The sequence below is a fragment of the Scylla paramamosain genome, chromosome 7, assembly GCF_035594125.1.
Source record: "Scylla paramamosain isolate STU-SP2022 chromosome 7, ASM3559412v1, whole genome shotgun sequence".
In the NCBI taxonomy this organism is placed as follows: Eukaryota; Metazoa; Arthropoda; class Malacostraca; order Decapoda; family Portunidae; genus Scylla; species Scylla paramamosain.
This window is the reverse complement of record NC_087157.1, coordinates 310,001-327,500: the sequence shown is the minus strand read 5'-3', so window position 1 is coordinate 327,500 and position 17,500 is coordinate 310,001. Positions and strand designations below refer to the sequence as shown.

The window sequence follows — 17,500 nt, the reverse complement described above, 5'->3', positions numbered from 1 at the left end:
GCTGGCGACATGCTGCTTCCAGGTCAGCTGGTCGTCCATCGTGACTCCGAGAAGCCTGGCACATCGGACCACCTGGAAGGGGTGAGGGCCCACTGTGAGCTGGGAAGAGGGCACTCGTACAGAGGAGGTACAGAAATGCATCACCACAGTTTTGCTGTGGTTGATGGTCATCTTGCTCTCCTCCGTCCACGTCTGCAGTCGCTCCAGAATTGCTTGCAGTGACGAGTAGTCCGGGTTCTCGTTGGAGACTGGGACGCCCACGGTGCAGTCGTCCACATAATTCCAGCTATGGGGGGTGTCAGTGAGGGTGTCGTTAATGAGAAGGAGGAAGCATAGTGGACCCATCTTGGTCCCCTGGGGGACCCCACATGTCAGCTGTTGGAAATTAGAGACGGAGCCCTGATAGCGAACGGCCTGACGCCTCCCTGTGAGGAAGTCGGCTAGTCACGCTACCAGGTTAGGAGGGAGACCCAGACTTATTGCCTTGCTGATGACAACAGTGTGATCAACAAGATCAAAGACTTTTTTGAAGTCCACAAAAGCAACAGCTAGAGAGGTGTTTCGCTTGTCCAGGTGGCTGTGGATGAATTCAAGGAAGCTGGTCAGGTAATGGGAGGTGGAGGTGGCTTTAATATTTCCAAACTGTTTAATATCCACTGTATTACAAATTTTGGTGTAGGCCCAGTCATACACAAAATCTTCACAAATAAGGCTAGGGATGGGGGTGATAGAGACTGGCCTGAGGTCATTGAGTGACTGTGGACTGGAAGTTCTGGGGATGGGAGTGACGTAAGATGTCTTCCAGTCCGCGGGGCCCAGGTCTGTCAATATAAGGTCGAGGGTGGCTTGCTGGTGGGTGGGGAAGTCCATGACCTGGGTGAGGTGTAGCTGGTGTAGGATAACGCTGATATCTAATCTGTTGAAGTCCCCACAGATGACCAGTTTGGCGGCAGGATACCTCATCCTCAGGGCATCAGCAGTGTCAATGATGTGAGTGGTGAGTAACTGTGCTGTGGTGGCTCGTAGGGCGTGGTACACTACGCACACGATGATGGAGGCTGTGTTGCTGGGATGGCAGGGGGCGTAACTCTCACCCACAGGGCCTTTACTCCGGCAGGAATATCGACAGGGAGGTGTGAGGGACTGAGGGCAGAGCGGCAGAAAACGGCCACTCCCCCCACCCCCTGCGTCCTGACCTGAGGTGATGGTAGAGCTGGTAGTCCTGCATCGTGCACACCTAGGGAACAATCTGCCACGCCTCAGTAACCGCCACAATGTCCGCACAAGTAGAACTCACCGTGACAATCAACTCGTCCATCTTGTTGGCCAGAGACGTCGCATTAAATAAGAGGAGGGAGGGAAGACAATACCACACACAAGGCACTTCAAAGTGTTTGTATTCCCTCTTCTCCACCCTGCGGTCTTCTCTGGCACTGGAGGTCACTACCTTGATGGGACACCACATTTTTACCTCCTCTCGATCCGCGGTTCGGAGATAGTTTCAAGGTCTTAAGGCACTGTATCACGTTGGGCGGCGGGTAACCGGATCCTTGCCTACGGCGCGGGAGGTAGTTGCGTTCGTACGTTTTCACTGAAGCACACATTATTCTCTATGTATCGACACGCACTCGCTAAATGTGTTCACAAGTACAAGTTTTAGGTCGAGCCTAAAACTAAAAAACTCAAAGTTGAAAACAGAAAAAAAAAACTGAGGTCACTATCAATAGGGGGCGGGGAAGAAGGCCAACATACTGGCCGAGGCTGCTCTAGAGCGCCGAAGGTCACACGTCCTTCCCGTGTGAGGTCAAGACGGTGTGTGTGTGTGTGTGTGTGTGTGTGTGTGTGTGTGTGTGTGTGTGTGTGTGTGTGTGTGTGTGTGTGTGTGTGTGTGTGTGTGTGTGTGTGTGTGTGTGTGTGTGTGTGTGTGTGTGTGTGTGTGTGTGTGTGTGTGTGTGTGTGTGTGTGTGTGTTTATACGTGTAAAACGAGAGAGTTTTATTAATATTAGTCTAAGTCCCCGACAAAATAACTAAATAAATAAAAAAAGGAGTTCACACACACACACACACACACACACACACACACACACACACACACACACACACACACGATCCCGCTCTTGCACTTGGGGGCTGGACGCGCCTGGACTGAGAGTGTCACACGAGAGGTCCCGGCACCCACAGGCGGCCAGCTGGAAACGAAGGGAGAGAGAGAGAGAGAGAGAGAGAGAGAGAGAGAGAGAGAGAGAGAGAGAGAGAGAGAGAGAGAGAGAGAGAGAGAGAGAGAGAGAGTGGGGGAGGCGGAGGTAGGGTCGTGATATCCACATCCTTATCTGGAGGAAGGGCGACGCTTGTTACGGCTGGACACTCGACTCTCCGAAGCCAAATATTCGTCTGGCCCTGATGTACGGGTCCCCGGGGGCCGGCGCCGCGGAAGAGGAGGAGGAGGAGGAGGAGAAGGAGGAAGTGAGGGGAAGGAAGAGAGAGAGGGGTTATGTCCAAAATCTTATCTCGGCTTGGAAACTTTACCCCAGTGCTTCGGTGCGACTAGGAGGGAAGGAGGGAGGGGGAATGGGAGAGAGGAGAGGAGAGGAGAGGAGCGGAGCGGAGAGGAGAGGAGAGGAGGGAGTAAGGGAGGAAAGGAGGGGGAGGCAAATAAACAGGGGAAAGGAAAAGATGAGAGAGAGAGAGAGAGAGAGAGAGAGAGAGAGAGAGAGAGAGAGAGAGAGAGAGAGAGAGAGAGAGAGTCAGGAAAATGGGAGAGGGAAGTTGTCATGGGGAAGAGGCAGAATTGCGGAAGTGGAGCGTAGGAAGGAGGCTGTGGGTGGAGATGGAGCAGGAGGGAAGGAAAATAGAAGAGATGGGGAGGGAAAAAGAAGTGGAATTTTGAATCGGGGGTGGAGAAGGCAATGCAAACTATAGGTAGGGATGGAATGAATATAGAGGAGGCTTAGGTGGAGGTGGAGGAGATGGAAATAAGAAGTGGAGGACTGAGTGGGAGTGAAGATGAAAACCGGAGTATTAGTTGGGGGTGGAGAAAATTGTGGAGACCTGAATGGGGAAGGAAGGTGAAGGAAGGAATAGGAGAACCAATGAATTGTGTTGGAGACGGTGGAGAAGGTGGAGAAGGGTAACTGGTGGGTGCAGGTGAGAGGGAAGAGGGGAACCAGTGGGAGGATACGGGGGAGTAGGAGTCATTACTGGAGCACACCTCAGTTGGCCTAACAAGCTGCTTACACCTGACACCGCCCACAAATTGTCACTAGAGGAAAGGTGGCGGCAGCAGCAGCGGCGGCGGCAGGAAGAGGGGGACGGGAACGATGAGGAAGAAGTAAAAGAAGGAGGAGGAGGAGGAGGAGGAGGAGAATGCTGTGAAAGAAAAGCGAAAAAAAAATAAAATAAAAGTAGAATAAGAGAGAGAGAGAGAGAGAGAGAGAGAGAGAGAGAGAGAGAGAGAGAGAGAGAGAGAGAGAGAGAGAGAGAGAGAAATGGGTGAAAGAATGAAAGGAGGGAATGCAGGAAAGAGTACAAGAAAGAATAAGACAACGACGAAGAGATAATGAAGACGACAATGAGAGAATGGAGAAAAATAAGGAAGCGAACAAAAGCATGGGAAAGAATATGAAACGAATTATTATGAAAAGGAGACAAAAGTAAAGAAAGAAGAAGAAGAAGAAGAAGAAGAAGAAGAAGAAGAAGAAGAAGAAGAAGAAGAAGAAGAAGAAAGTGTCATGTCAAAAAAGAGGACAAGATGCGGAAGAGGGGGAGGAGGAGGAGGAGGAGGAGGAGGAGAAAAGCGAAAAGAGTGAAGTAAATATGAGGAGGAAGAGGGTAAGGATGGGAAGGATAACAAGGATATCAACGAGGACGATGAGAGAGAGAGAGAGAGAGAGAGAGAGAGAGAGAGAGAGAGAGAGAGAGAGAGAGAGAGAGAGAGAGAGAGAGAGAGAGAGTTAAATTGACTTCGGTATGTGATTCTCTCTCTCTCTCTCTCTCTCTCTCTCTCTCTCTCTCTCTCTCTCTCTCTCTCTCTCTCTCTCTCTCAACGTACCCAACATCTTCTCCGCCTTCCCCCTCCCTTCCCCTCCCTCCCCTTCTGCCCTCGCTCCCAGGCTGGTCAGGATAACAAACGTAGTCTGTTTGTCAGTGGTGCAGGTGAAGGTTGGGGGGGGGCGCACCCCTCGGCCAGGTAAAACGAGACTGCCTCTCCCCGGGGGCCGCAGGGGGACGGGGGTGAGGCAGGTGATGAAGGAGACGTGTGGGAGAGAAGGAGAAGTGAAATATAAGAGCATCCATAAACTGAGGGCAGAGAGAGAGAGAGAGAGAGAGAGAGAGAGAGAGAGAGAGAGAGAGAGAGAGAGAGAGAGAGAGAGAGAGAGAGAGAGAGAGAGAGAGAGAGAGAGAGAGAGAGAGAGAGAGAATGCTTACACACACACACACACACACACACACACACACACACACACACACACACACACACACACACACACACACACACACACACACACACATTCAACTATCCGAAGAAAAACGATTATTTCAAATCAAACGTAATAAGCCAAAAACACTATACATAAAACTAATCTCTCTCTCTCTCTCTCTCTCTCTCTCTCTCTCTCTCTCTCTCTCTCTCTCTCTCTCTCTCTCTCTGAGTCCCTAACAACCTCCTTCCTTCAATATACAAAAGATTGAAAAAAAATCTGTAGTAATATATTAACCACAGAATCTTAAGATTATTCCTGTTCTTGATGCAATTACTGGGCGGTGTTCGGGCAGGTTGAGGCGTGAGATCTTAATATTTAGACGCTCTGCCCCTCAGCCTTCCTGCAGCCAAGACCAAAACCGTGTCAGCTACCCCGCCCTGATGGAAAGTTTGGCCTGTTACTAAATAACTCTCCTCTACGGCTTGCTGCGAGATATACAGGGAGAGAGTGGACGAGAAAGGCAGGAGGGAATGAGGGAAAGTAATGAAATATAGGCCGGATGGAAGGATGGATGGATGCTTGGAAAGGAAGGAAGGAGGGAGAGAGGGAATTAAGGAGGGAGCAGCGAAAGAGGAATGGAAGAACGAACGAAGGAATGAAAGAAGGGAAATAGAAAGGTAGGATAGGAGAGGAGGGAGAGTAGGACGGAAGAGAGGGACGAAAGGAAGAAAAGAAAGAAAAAAAGGAGGTAAAGAAAGAAAGGAAAGAGAAAAAGATAGAGAATATCTTTCATTTTTACAGTCTTCAATAGCTTAATTTACGCATTTTATCCTTAATTTTTGCACGCTATCACGGCCTCATAGAACGGCAAACCTAATACAAAGCACTGTTCATCCTTGACACCTCTCCAATCTAGTCACTTTGTCCTTCCTTCCTGTACGTTATAATATACCGCGGGCCTTTCACAATGCTAAGAGTTACGGCGACCAGAAATTAGCTTGTTTTTATAAGTGTGATGGAGGATGGCAATGCAGTATGGAAGAAGTTCGCGCTGCGTGGAGTTATTATACGTTACGTTGTCACCCGTCACTATTATGTGCATTGTGTTAGGCGCCACGTACTGCGCGTATCTGGCTTTCATTACCTTGCAATCTCCCTCGTTAAGACACTTCCATCCGTGTTTAGCAGTGGCGGCAAATTTGGCCGTGATATCCTCAAGACCTGTTCTGACAGAGAGAGAGAGAGAGAGAGAGAGAGAGAGAGAGAGAGAGAGAGAGAGAGAGAGAGAGAGAACCTGACCACCATGCCCTCCACTGTGTGAATGACAAGAAAATGACACTTTCTCCTAAAGATACTTTCACGGGTTTTCCTGACTTTTCAACATCTTCCTCTTCCTCGTTTCCTTCTTTCTTCCACCACTTCTTTCTCCTCCTCCTCCTCCTCCTCCTCCTCGTCCTCCTCCTCCTCCTCCCCCTCGTCCTCCTTCTCTTCACCCTACCCCCTCCTCTCGTACTTCTTCCTCCTTCCAATTACAAAACTGTTTATGAAGAAACTGAAAGCCACTCCATCGTGGGGCACGGTAAGGCACTTCTGCTCCGCTCCGCCCCGCCCCGTTGCGCCCTGTCCCGCCTCACCCCGTCCCGCTCAGTCCCTTCCTGACTAGCCTAACCCAACCCAGTCCAGCCCTGTTTCCATCCTTGTCTTGGCCAGTCCAGCCCAACCCTGCCCCGTCTCCAAACTTGTCTTGATCAGTCCAGCCATGTCCAGCCCGTCTTCGCCCTTGCCCTGCCCAGTCCACCCTAGCCCAGCCCATCTCTTTTTTTCCCCCTTTAGTCCTAACCAGGCCACTTCAGTCCCGTCTCCGCCCTTACCCTGACCAGTCCAGCCCCGTCTCCTTGTCTAGACCAGTCCAGCCCAGCCAGACTGGAGCAGCAAACTTAAGTTTCGCCTCGTCCGCCATTGCCGGCCCAGCCCGCCGCAATCAGACCAGTCCAGCCAGCCTTCATCCATCTAGACCCCGCTCAGTCCATTCTGCCGCCCCGTCCCGCGCATAAGAAAAAGCCTATAGTAAGTGTTTCTGCAGTTCACATCACCTGTGGGTGGATAACAAGTCAGTTTGAACCATTTGAGTGGACCAGGTGCCTTCTATCCAACGAAGAATGTGATGTGTGTGTGTGAGGGGGAGAGGTGCGTGAAAAGTGGTGGTGTGGTGGTATCTGTGGTGGTGCAAGTTGCTGAGCCCTGCGTCACGCCTTGGAATAATAATAATAATAATAATAATAATAATAATAATAATAATAATAATAATAACATTGCATCACTGTATCGGGACTGCCAGGTGTGAGGGAATCGAGCCCCTCCCCCCTTCCCCTCAGCGGTCACTTGGAGGCGGCATAAACAAACAGGGCTGGTCGTGGGGGGCGCCGTGACGTCACAAAGATGGCCGCGCCCACTTGGCAGGAAACAGGAGGTCATTACCGGGGTGTTGACGCCGCCGGCACCTCCCCAGCTAAACAAACACGGCTGCTCCTGCTCCTGGCGGGGCCGCGGAAGGGGCGGGGAAGGGAAAGAGAAGCGGACGGGTCGAGAGAAGAGGGGAAGGCGGGCCACGTCGTCTGTTTTAATTCAGTCTTGTTTGCCGACGTCGGGGTGAGTTACGCGAACACTTCAGCGTGTTTACCGGCGTGACGCGTCCACGCTCCATCACCCTTCGCGCACAGGTAAACACTGCCGGTGAGGGGAGGACGGCTGCGGCGGGGCGTATGTTGTGCAGGTGAAGGTGTGTGTGTGTGTGTGTGTGTGTGTGTGTGTGTGTGTGTGTGTGTGTGTGTGTGTGTGTGTGTGTGTGTGTGTGTGTGTGTGTGTGTGTGTGTGTGTCACTGTGTTGGTGTTGTGATGGTGATGCTCTGGCACTGTAATGGTGATGTGATGGCACTGTATTATTATGATGTGTGATGGCACTGTATTGGTGTTGCGTTGGCACTGTACTGGTGTTGAGGTGTTGTGATGGTATTGTGTGTGTGATGGCATTGTGCGTGATGATGGTGTGTGGTAGCACTGTGCGGTCATGGTGCTGTGGTGGTGGTGGTGTGGTGCGGCAGTGTTGCCACTTTGGTGATGTGTTGTGGCTACAGTGTTACGTGAACCGTCTGTGTCACCTGAGTCATGAATATTGCATTTGTTCAATAGTCATCCATCGATTTAGATATTCACGAGAGAGAGAGAGAGAGAGAGAGAGAGAGAGAGAGAGAGAGAGAGAGAGAGAGAGAGAGAGAGAGAGAGAGAGAAAGAGAGAGAGAGAGATGGAAGAAAAGAGAAATAGAGACATGGAGGAAGGAAAATGGGAGAGTTTAGGAGGAGGAGGAGGAGGAAGAGGGAGGAAAGGAAGAAGGGTCAGTGTTGAGGGGGAGATGTGACCCCCACAGTGCAGCTAATAAGCAGGTAACCTGACACCTTCGACCTGTGAGAGAGAGAGAGAGAGAGAGAGAGAGAGAGAGAGAGAGAGAGAGAGAGAGAGAGAGAGAGAGAGAGAGATTTTTCTTCTTTCTCCCTTCCCTCTCTCATCCTCATTCTGTGCTTCTTAGGGCGCCGCTGAGGGCCTCAAGCCGCCCTTCACACTGGTGACGGGCGGCCGCTGGAGGCGCTTCTGTTGCAGGCCGCGCGTGTTGCCTTCCTTGGGGTGGAGGAAACACCAGGGAATAAAGTAGGAAAGGAAGGAAGGAAAGGAAAGGTGGGGAGGAAGGAAGGAAAGGACGGAAGGAAAGAAGGGAGGAAAGGAAAGGACAGGAGGAAGCAAATAAAAAAGGGAGAGTAAAGGGAGATGAAATTAAATAAGGAGAGAATACTGTAAATTGTAAATGTCCCCTGTGTCTTGTAGCTCACACACACACACACACACACACACACACACATATACAAATCACTTCCATCCAGGGCAAGGATGTCGTGGTCACTTTCCGCTTGACTTCCTCCCTCATCCCTCCCTCACCTGCCCCTTGTCCTCCCCACCTGCTTGCCTGCCCCTCCTCCTCCACCCCCGCCGCCCCGTCCCTCTCTCCTGCTCCCCTAATTGACCTAACCAGCCCAGTGCGCGAGGGGTCATTAGAGACTAAGCCGAGCCAATTATCACCATCTTCACGCCTGTCACCCTATTGTAGCAAGGGTTCGAGCCCTGCGCAGCTGATCGAGGCTCATCCTGACAGCTGCACCGCCAGGCCGAGGGAGGGGACGTGTGCTTGCAGGCTCCCCCACGCGTGTAGTTTTGAGGGTGTTCAGGATAATGGGTGTAGTGCAAAGTGGTGTACCGCTAATGCAGGCAGACGTGATGGTGTAGATGATACGTGTGTGTGTGTGTGGGCAGTAATGGGTGTCGTTCTGAGGGTGTAGTGGGAACGAGTGTAAATAATGATTGGGGTTCTAATGGGTGTAAGCATCAAGTGTAGTAGAAATGGGTATAAATACTGAAAGGTGCGAGATAATGGGCGTGTGTTTCATGAGGTGTAAGTGTACAACCACCACCACCATCACCACCGCCTCCACAACCACTACCACCATCACCACCGCCACCTCCGTCAGCAGCCAGTAAGCAGCAGCCTCCGTCACGCCACACACACAGTTTACAAAGGTGTGAGGAACCCGCATTAGCCATCCACGCCGCCACGCTCAGGTCCCTCGAGAGTACACACACACACACACACACACACACACAAGGGCCGGCTCTGACATCCTTCCTTCACCACCTCCTGCCTCCCTTCCCTTCCTTAAATGTAGAGAGAGAGAGAGAGAGAGAGAGAGAGAGAGAGAGAGAGAGAGAGAGAGAGAGAGAGAGAGAGAGAGAGAGAGAGAGAGAGAGAGAGGAAGGAAGGAAGGGCAGAGGGGAGTAAGGAACTTGAGCAAGGGAGGAAGTGAAGGGAAGGAAGAAGGAAAGTGTCAAGGAAGGAATGGAAGGAAGGGTGGTTTGAAGAGAGAGAGAGAGAGAGAGAGAGAGAGAGAGAGAGAGAGAGAGAGAGAGAGAGAGAGAGAGAGAGAGAGAGAGAGAGAGAGAGAGGAAGGAAGGAAGGGCAGAGGGGAGTAAGGAACTTGAGCAAGGGAGGAAGTGAAGGGAAGGAAGAAGGAAAGTGTCAAGGAAGGAATGGAAGGAAGGGTGGTTTGAAGAGAGAGAGAGAGAGAGAGAGAGAGAGAGAGAGAGAGAGAGAGAGAGAGAGAGAGAGAGAGCACATACAATACGAGTACACACTTATAAGTAGACTGAGTGATTCTCGATGTCAGGCGTGAGTTGGTGGAAGTGGGAGAGGTGGTGGGAGAGTGGAGGGAGTGGAGGAATGAGGGAGGGAAGGGATGAGAGGGGGAGGGAGAGGCGAGCTGGTTCCTCTTGCTCTCGAAATCTGCTGCTATTGTTGATAACTTGAAGGAGAGAGAGAGAGAGAGAGAGAGAGAGAGAGAGAGAGAGAGAGAGAGAGAGAGAGAGAGAGAGAGAGAGAGAGAGAGAGAGAGAGAGAGAGAGAGAGAGAGAGAGAGAGAGAGAGAGAGAGAGAGAGAGAGAGAGAGAGAGAGTAACAATAATGATCATACTACTACTACTACTACTACTACTACTACTAATAATAATAATAATAATAATAATAATAACCTTGATGAACGTGAAGAGACGAAAAAATGAGAAATAAATCAAATGACGATGATGAGACGAATTAAAACAAGAATGAACAAGGAAGACGAAGAGAACGACCATCACGACAACGACTATAACGACGAGGAGGAGGAGGAGGAGGAGGAGGAGGAGGAGGAGACCACAACAGCAGAAAGAGTGATGACATCTCGGCGGGGCTTCATGATGCTGTCCAAGATATGGTGCCTCACAAAGACTCCGCTGACACACCACAACCAACGCGGGGAGGGTGGTGGTGGTGGTGGTGGTGGAGAGAAAGGGGTGTGGAGAAGGGAGGATGAGGGGGAAAGAAGGGGAAAAGAGTAAGGGGGAAGTTGCTAGCAGAGAGAATTATTGGACGTGATTATGATAAGAAATGTCTTGTGAGAGAGAGAGAGAGAGAGAGAGAGAGAGAGAGAGAGAGAGAGAGAGAGAGAGAGAGAGAGAGAGAGAGAGAGAGAGAGAGAGAGAGAGAGAGAAAGTGGGGGGAAGGCTTGATCCCTGTTTTTCATTCATGCACATACCGATTCACACAAAATAGCACACACACACACACACACACACACACACACACACACACACACACACACACACACACACACAATCTTAAAACGCTTATCACAAGAAGAAAGAAAACACAAAATATCTTGATAATCTCGAATGTAAGTACGTCCTCCCCCCTCTTTCTCTCCCTCCCTCCCTCCCTCTCCTTCCCTCTCTCCTTCCCTCCTTCAGCTGTTCCTCCGCCTCTCCAGCCTCCTCCACCTCCCTCTCGTGGCCCCTCCACCCCCCTCCGGCAAGTGTGTTGTTGTATCAGCAGGAGCCGTGTTTGGCACCTCGCCCCCCTCACCTCCTCATCTGGCCCCCCTCCACCCCCTCCCCCGTCCCCCTCCAATACCCACCTTCGTCAAATCGATTATCAATGAATCTTTTGTTGTGATGCAGCGGATACCGGAGCGTCTGTCTGGGCCCACCTCCCTCTCCTCCTCCTCCTCCTCCTCCTCCTCCTCCTCCTCTTCCTCTTCCTCCTCCTTCTCTTCTTCTTTCTCCTCATTCATTTATGTTTATTAATGTTATTTTCTTTGTCATTAATTCTCTTTATATTCTTCCTCCTCCTCCTTCTCTTCTTCTTCTTCCTCCTCCTCCTCTTTCATTTAGGTTTGCTACTGTAATTTTCTTTCTAATTCCTATTCTTCGCATTCTTCGTTCTCCTCTTCCTCCTCCTTTTCTTCCTCCTTCATGTACGACTTCCTAATGCAATTCTCCTTATAAGTTCTTTTCCTCCGCTCCTTCATTCTTCTTTTCTTCTTATTCCTATTCCTATCCTCTTCCTCCTCAGTTTTACTATTCCCTCTTTCTACTTCCTCATATACGATATTCTTATCACTTATCTGTATTTTTTTTTCATTCTTAATTTGATGCTATACGTATATTTTCGTTATTTTAATATGAAACGTATTTAACAGCACTATTCCCATGAACTGTGTTTTCGCAGGGAGTCTGAAGCACCAAACTATAATAATAACTAACTGATTTTAAGCCTATTGTTTGTCAGTAATCGAAATCTTGTATAGAAAAACATACAAAAGGAGAAACAACATTGGTTTTTACTCTCTATCAGTATCAATGCTCTTCTTCATATACTAAAGCTGTTCTGAGCCATGTCGATGTTTTGTCAGTAATCGAAAGCCTACGAAGAAAAAATAAAACATGCAAGACGTTGGATTTACTCACAGTTATCATCAATCGACGTTTTCTTTGTATTTCACAAGTCGGCAATACGTTCTTGAAGAGGTTCCGTCTGAGTAAAGACGAGATGTGATTCCACCGCTGTTTTATTTTGGGCTGCCGAGTACTTGGAGAGAGAGAGAGAGAGAGAGAGAGAGAGAGAGAGAGAGAGAGAGAGAGAGAGAGAGAGAGAGAGAGAGAGAGAGAGAGAGGAGAGAGAGAGAGAGAGAGATCCGATCAATGGAGGGAGAGATAGATAAACGTGTCGAGAGAGAGAGAGAGAGAGAGAGAGAGAGAGAGAGAGAGAGAGAGAGAGAGAGAGAGGAGAGAGAGAGGAGAGAGAGAGAGAGAGAGAGAGGAGAGAGAGAGAGAGAGAGAGAGAGTGTGTGTGTGTGTGTGTATGTGTGTGTGTGTTCAGCCCCCTCTTTTTCCTTTCTCTTGATAACCAATACTCGTGTGCACTACAAAACTATTGGTTCTATTGTCTTGGAATGGCGAGGAGAGAGAGAGAGAGAGAGAGAGAGAGAGAGAGAGAGAGAGAGAGAGAGAGAGAGAGAGAGAGAGTCTGAGGTCACGTAATGATAATAAGAGATTCTTATAAGTTGTAGTTTGAATACCTCTCTCTCTCTCTCTCTCTCTCTCTCTCTCTCTCTCTCTCTCTCCTCTCTCTCTCTCTCTCTCTCTCTCTCTCTCTCTCTCTCTCCTCTCTCTCTTAGTCTCCGCTATCCTACAACCCTCAATGGGTGTATTACAAACAGCTTCTCAAATATGTACCAGCACATACATATACAGTCCTGCTGAGCTTTGTTCTTCTTTTGTGTTCCTGGGAAGCGGCTCCCACAGCGGTCCACAGTCACCGCAAGCTTCTCATTAACCTCTCGCGTGACCCACACAGCGGAAACAGGTCATCTGCTTGCCAAGCCAGGTGACCCCTCCTCCGCTTTTGAAATGTGACCACCACCACCACCACCGCCACCGCCGCCGCCGCAGCCGCCTCTTCTCCTTCCCCCTGACTGTGACTCTCCACATTCACAGGCAAAATTACTCCCTTTATCACCCCACAGCATGTGACCTCTTCACCGCCTTTCCCTCCTCCTGTGCCACCCTCAGGATGCGAGACGAGAAAGAGGGAGTGAGTGTGGGAGGACAGCAGAGAGAGAGAGAGAGAGAGAGAGAGAGAGAGAGAGAGAGAGAGAGAGAGAGAGAGAGAGAGAGAGAGAGAGAGAGAGAGAGAGAGAGAGAGATGGAAAGTTTGGGATCCGGGAAGTAGAGACGTGAGAAAGACATGAAAGAATTGAGTGGAAGGGAGAGGTGAAGAAATGAAGGAGGTTTGGGAACGGAAGGGGTGAGGGAGGAGAGGTAGTAGATGGAGGGACAGGAGTGGCGGAGGTGTGGGAAGGAATGCAGATTGGTGGAATGGATAAGAGATGTAGGAAAGGCAGGAGTGATAGTTGAAAGTAGGTAGGTGGATGAAGAGTTAGTTGTGGATGAGTGGAGGATGGTGGAATGAGAGAGAAAAGCTAAGGAATAAGAGAAGAAAGAGTAAAAGGTGTAAGAATGGAAGGAGGGATGGTTGAATGTAGGTAGTGGATGAAGAATGAGTTGAGGTGGATGGAAGGGTGAGGGAGGGATGCAAAGAAGATAATAGGTAGTAAGAGAGATGTAGGAATGAAAGGAGGGATGTCTGAGGGAAGGTAAGTGGATGAAGAATGAGTTGAGGTGGATGGAAGGGATGAGTGGAGGGCGGAGGAGTGAGGGAGTGAGGGAGGGAGGGCTGCAGGGAAGTAGAGGGGTAAGGGTGTTGTGTATTTTCTCTCGTCAGCAGGGGGAGGAGGAGGCCACTCGGCGGTGTACGGGCCGTCAGTCAGCCCATCATAACACGGCCGCTCCCTGTAAACACACCCAAATATTCTAATGTAGCGTTGAGCCCGTCTGCCCACTGCTTCTTCCTTCACCTACACCTCTACCTCCACCTCCTCCTGGTCCTCTCTCTCTCCACACCTGCATGATCCCTAACACACTTACAAACTTGTTCACCCAGATGACCCTAACGACTTACTGCCTTCACTTCTTGCATACCACACACACTTGCTACCAAACGCACGCACGCTACGGAAGCTCCCACGCCCTTCACGCTATCAGCAGGCCTTTCTACACCTACACATCACGCCGCTCTTGAAGTTCGTGGGTGTCGAGGGCAGAAATACATCTTTTACACATTACTGACAGTAGCAGCAGCGGTGGCGGAGGGTGTGGGTAAGGAGGCTATGACAAACTGCTGTACTAACCAAGCCTGCCACGCCAATGACAAGGGAAGGGTCGCGTTACTTAGCAGAGCGATGGGGTGATGGGCCGGCAGCATGTTGGAGGAGTATTCATTGTTTTACCGCGGTGTGAGGCGAGCCAGTCTTGTTTGTTTACACTGGGATGCCCTGCAAACCCTCACCAGTCAACACTACCACCACCACCACTACCTCTACTACCACCACCACCACCACCACCACCACCTCTACTACTACCAACACCACCACCAACACCACACCCCTCCTTCTTTCCCTTCCTCCTCCTCCACTTCTTTCTTTTCCTTTCCCCTCCTCTCCTCTCCCTACGTCTCTGCTTCCCCTTCCTGATTACCTCTGCATTCCTCCCTCCCTCGCTTCCGCTCTTCCTTCTCCTCATCTCCTCCTCTTCCTCCTTTTCCTTCTTTCTGTCTCCCTATATTCTCTTTTTCTTACTTATTTTTCTTTATAATCAGTCTGACAGTCTGTATTCTAACACACACACACACACACACACACACACACACACACACACACACACACACATACACACCTGCCCTCGCTCCCCCGCCAGGTGTGTAAATGGTGCACTCAAGTCTCATAAAGAAAGCTTTGCACAACGCTCTCAAAAAGCTTAACCTCCGCCATAATGCACGCGCCGGGGAGCCTCACAACCTTTCTCTCCACCCCTCCACCCCGCACTCCCTCCCTCCTGTCTTTCCTCCACCCCTCCACCCCCGCCACGCCTTCCCTCCCTCCTTCGTTTCCTCCACCCCTTCTTCCTCACTCCCCCCCCTCCCAAACACAGGCTATAAACACCCATAGCGTCGGCTTTGTGTAAGTCTTGTACGAAAACAATTGGCAGCTTTTAATAGCGTTTAGCAGTAAATATTGTGTGAATAGCATAGCAGCGGGCCTGTTTGTGTTTGTGTTTGTGTGTGTGTGTGTGTGTGTGTGTGTGTGTGTGTGTGTGTGTGTGTGTGTGTGTGTGTGTGTGTGTGTTCCAAAGATTCAGGCGATATTTTCAAGTGATTAAGGAGACATGGTGAATACTGTGTTTTTATTCCGTTTTCTCCTCCTCCTCTTCCTCCTCCTCCTCTTCTTCTTCCTCATCCTCCTCCTCCTCCTCCAGTTCTCTCCTTTTTCCCTCTCCCTGCCCCTTAGCATCTTCATCTACTCTTGTTTTAGTTCTTATCTCATTCTTATCTCGTTACTACAAAATCTTAAGGCATTTTTTTTTTTTGCATCATCTTTCTTCCTTTCCACAAGTTTCGTACAGAAGGAAACGTGGGTGGGGGAACCTTCAGTTTTACTATCCTGCGTCTCTCATTTTTATATAAGTAGGTGTATTTTATGTATTTTGTCTTTCACAGACTCGTAAAGGCAACCATATTTGTTAGTGTTTGTTCTTTATTTGTGTTTCCTTGTGTTTCTCCTTCTTTCCATCCCCCTCCCCCTCCTCCTCCTCCTCTTCCTCCTCCTTATCGTAAACAGACTCATAAGGTCAATCATATTTGTTAGTGTTTCTTGTTCGTTTGTGTTCCTTTGTCATCCCCCTCCTCCTCCTCCTCTTCCTCCTCCTCCTCCTGGGATAGAAGTAGCACAAGTGGCGTTTATCATCTCTTTCCTATATAATTTCGATACAGTCTCCACGCTGCACGGCATGTCTTTTCTCCTGTCAGCCTTGGATGACGGGGACGGAAGATGGGGAGGATCTTTCGTCTTTCGCATTCCATTTTTTTTTGTCTTACTGAATAGTACACGGTATAATCTTCACAAACAGCCCCGTAAGGACCTACATGCCTGCTGTCGTTGTGTTGTCCTCCTCCTCCTCCTCCTCCTCCTCTTCCTCCCTCTCGGCGGCCCTCGACAGCAAGCCACGCGGAAGAAACAAAGAAATCACTTATTGGCCGATTAGGAACATTGTGCAGCCAGCAAAGCCTCAGCAGGACGGTGGGAGAGGCGGGGAGGGCCAGTGGGCACCCCGCGCCGCCACTACTGAGGCAGGTGTGCTCCCCTCCTTCTCCCTTGCCTCCCCCGCGATCCCCATTGATCCTTACTGCACAAATTATTGGTCTGATTTCCATGTTAAAAGGGTGAGGGGTTTCCCGAGGCGAGTGTGGGAGTGATAGTGGAGGAGGCGGAGGGGAAGGACGGCAGGTGGAAGAAAGGAGGAGGGCAGGTGGAAGAAGAGGAGGAAGGGAGGTGGAAGAGAAGGATTACAAAGGAAAAGAAAAACCAGATAGCGATAGACCTTTTGGCCCTTGCACGGAGGAGGAGGAGAAGGAGAAAGAGAAGGAGGAGGAGGAGGAGGAGCAAGAGATGGGCGGCGCAATGCACTGAAATATTACAAAAGACACATGCTTTGGTAATTGGTATGTATACTTGTACTTACCACTGGAGAGCCGTCATGTCACAGTCCTGCCTCCCCGCGCCCGCCGCCACGCCCTCCCTGGAACACAGTAAGAATGGTCTGCTTAAGAATAAGGAAGACTAATAATAATTGAAGCTAAGGTATTCATTATTATGCTACTGTTTTAAGGAAATTCTTGTATAAATCTTGAAAGGGGCTGTATAGGGAGGAAATTATCTAACTTATTAAAGATAAAAAGAAAGAAAACTTGTTGAAATTATGTCTGTATGTCTATATCTATCTATCTATCTATCTATCTATCTATCTATCACTGAATAACAGTTTTCCTTCCTTCTCTCTTCCACATGGTGCTCACATTTACACACACACACACACACACACACACACACACACACACACACACACACACACACACACACACACACACACACACACACACATGGCATTTTGCATGTTTTCGTTATCTGAGGTTTAGATCATCGACCCTGACAATGAATACTCTCTCTCTCTCTCTCTCTCTCTCTCTCTCTCTCTCTCTCTCTCTCTCTCTCTCTCTCTCTCTCTCTCTCTCAAATATCTTTATTTTATTTATTTTTTTTTACACAGCGATTTGCTCTCCATTCACAACGTGGCTAATTTCTCAGGACAGTGTGTCAGATTTGTATAGAGTTCATTTGATACACAGTTCCTCGCAATGTATTAAAACCAGACACGCAAGACCACCACCACCACCACCACCACCACCACACAGATTAACGGTACACCTTTCCATAAAAGCCCCGTCGTCGTCACCTGTTTATGAAGCGTCCTCGGCGGAGTGACCATCGACGGCGGCTCCTTCTGACTTCACGTGTGATTCCTAACAGCTGTAAAGTCTACGTATTATATAATGGTACGTTCCGCTCTTTATCACTCGACTATTAAGGTTTATACTCGCACGTACAGGTTGGAGAATGAATTGTTATGGGGAGAGTTAGTGAAGGAGTGAGCAGTGCGTGGGCAGATGAATGATGGACTGGAATGGAGACGGGAGACGAGGCAGGCTGAAAG

At 49.6% G+C, this 17,500-nt stretch overlaps 1 long non-coding RNA gene across 3 annotated transcripts in view; it reads right to left on the bottom strand.

Moving 5' to 3' along the window:
- LOC135101868 (uncharacterized) overlaps window positions 1–17,500 on the bottom strand; it is a 135,698-nt gene that overhangs the window by 42,347 nt on the left and 75,851 nt on the right. For all 3 annotated transcript variants that reach the window (XR_010269418.1, XR_010269419.1, XR_010269420.1), the window contains exon 4: window positions 16,472–16,528. This is a non-coding gene — a long non-coding RNA (uncharacterized LOC135101868). The remainder of the gene's footprint in view (window positions 1–16,471; window positions 16,529–17,500) is intronic.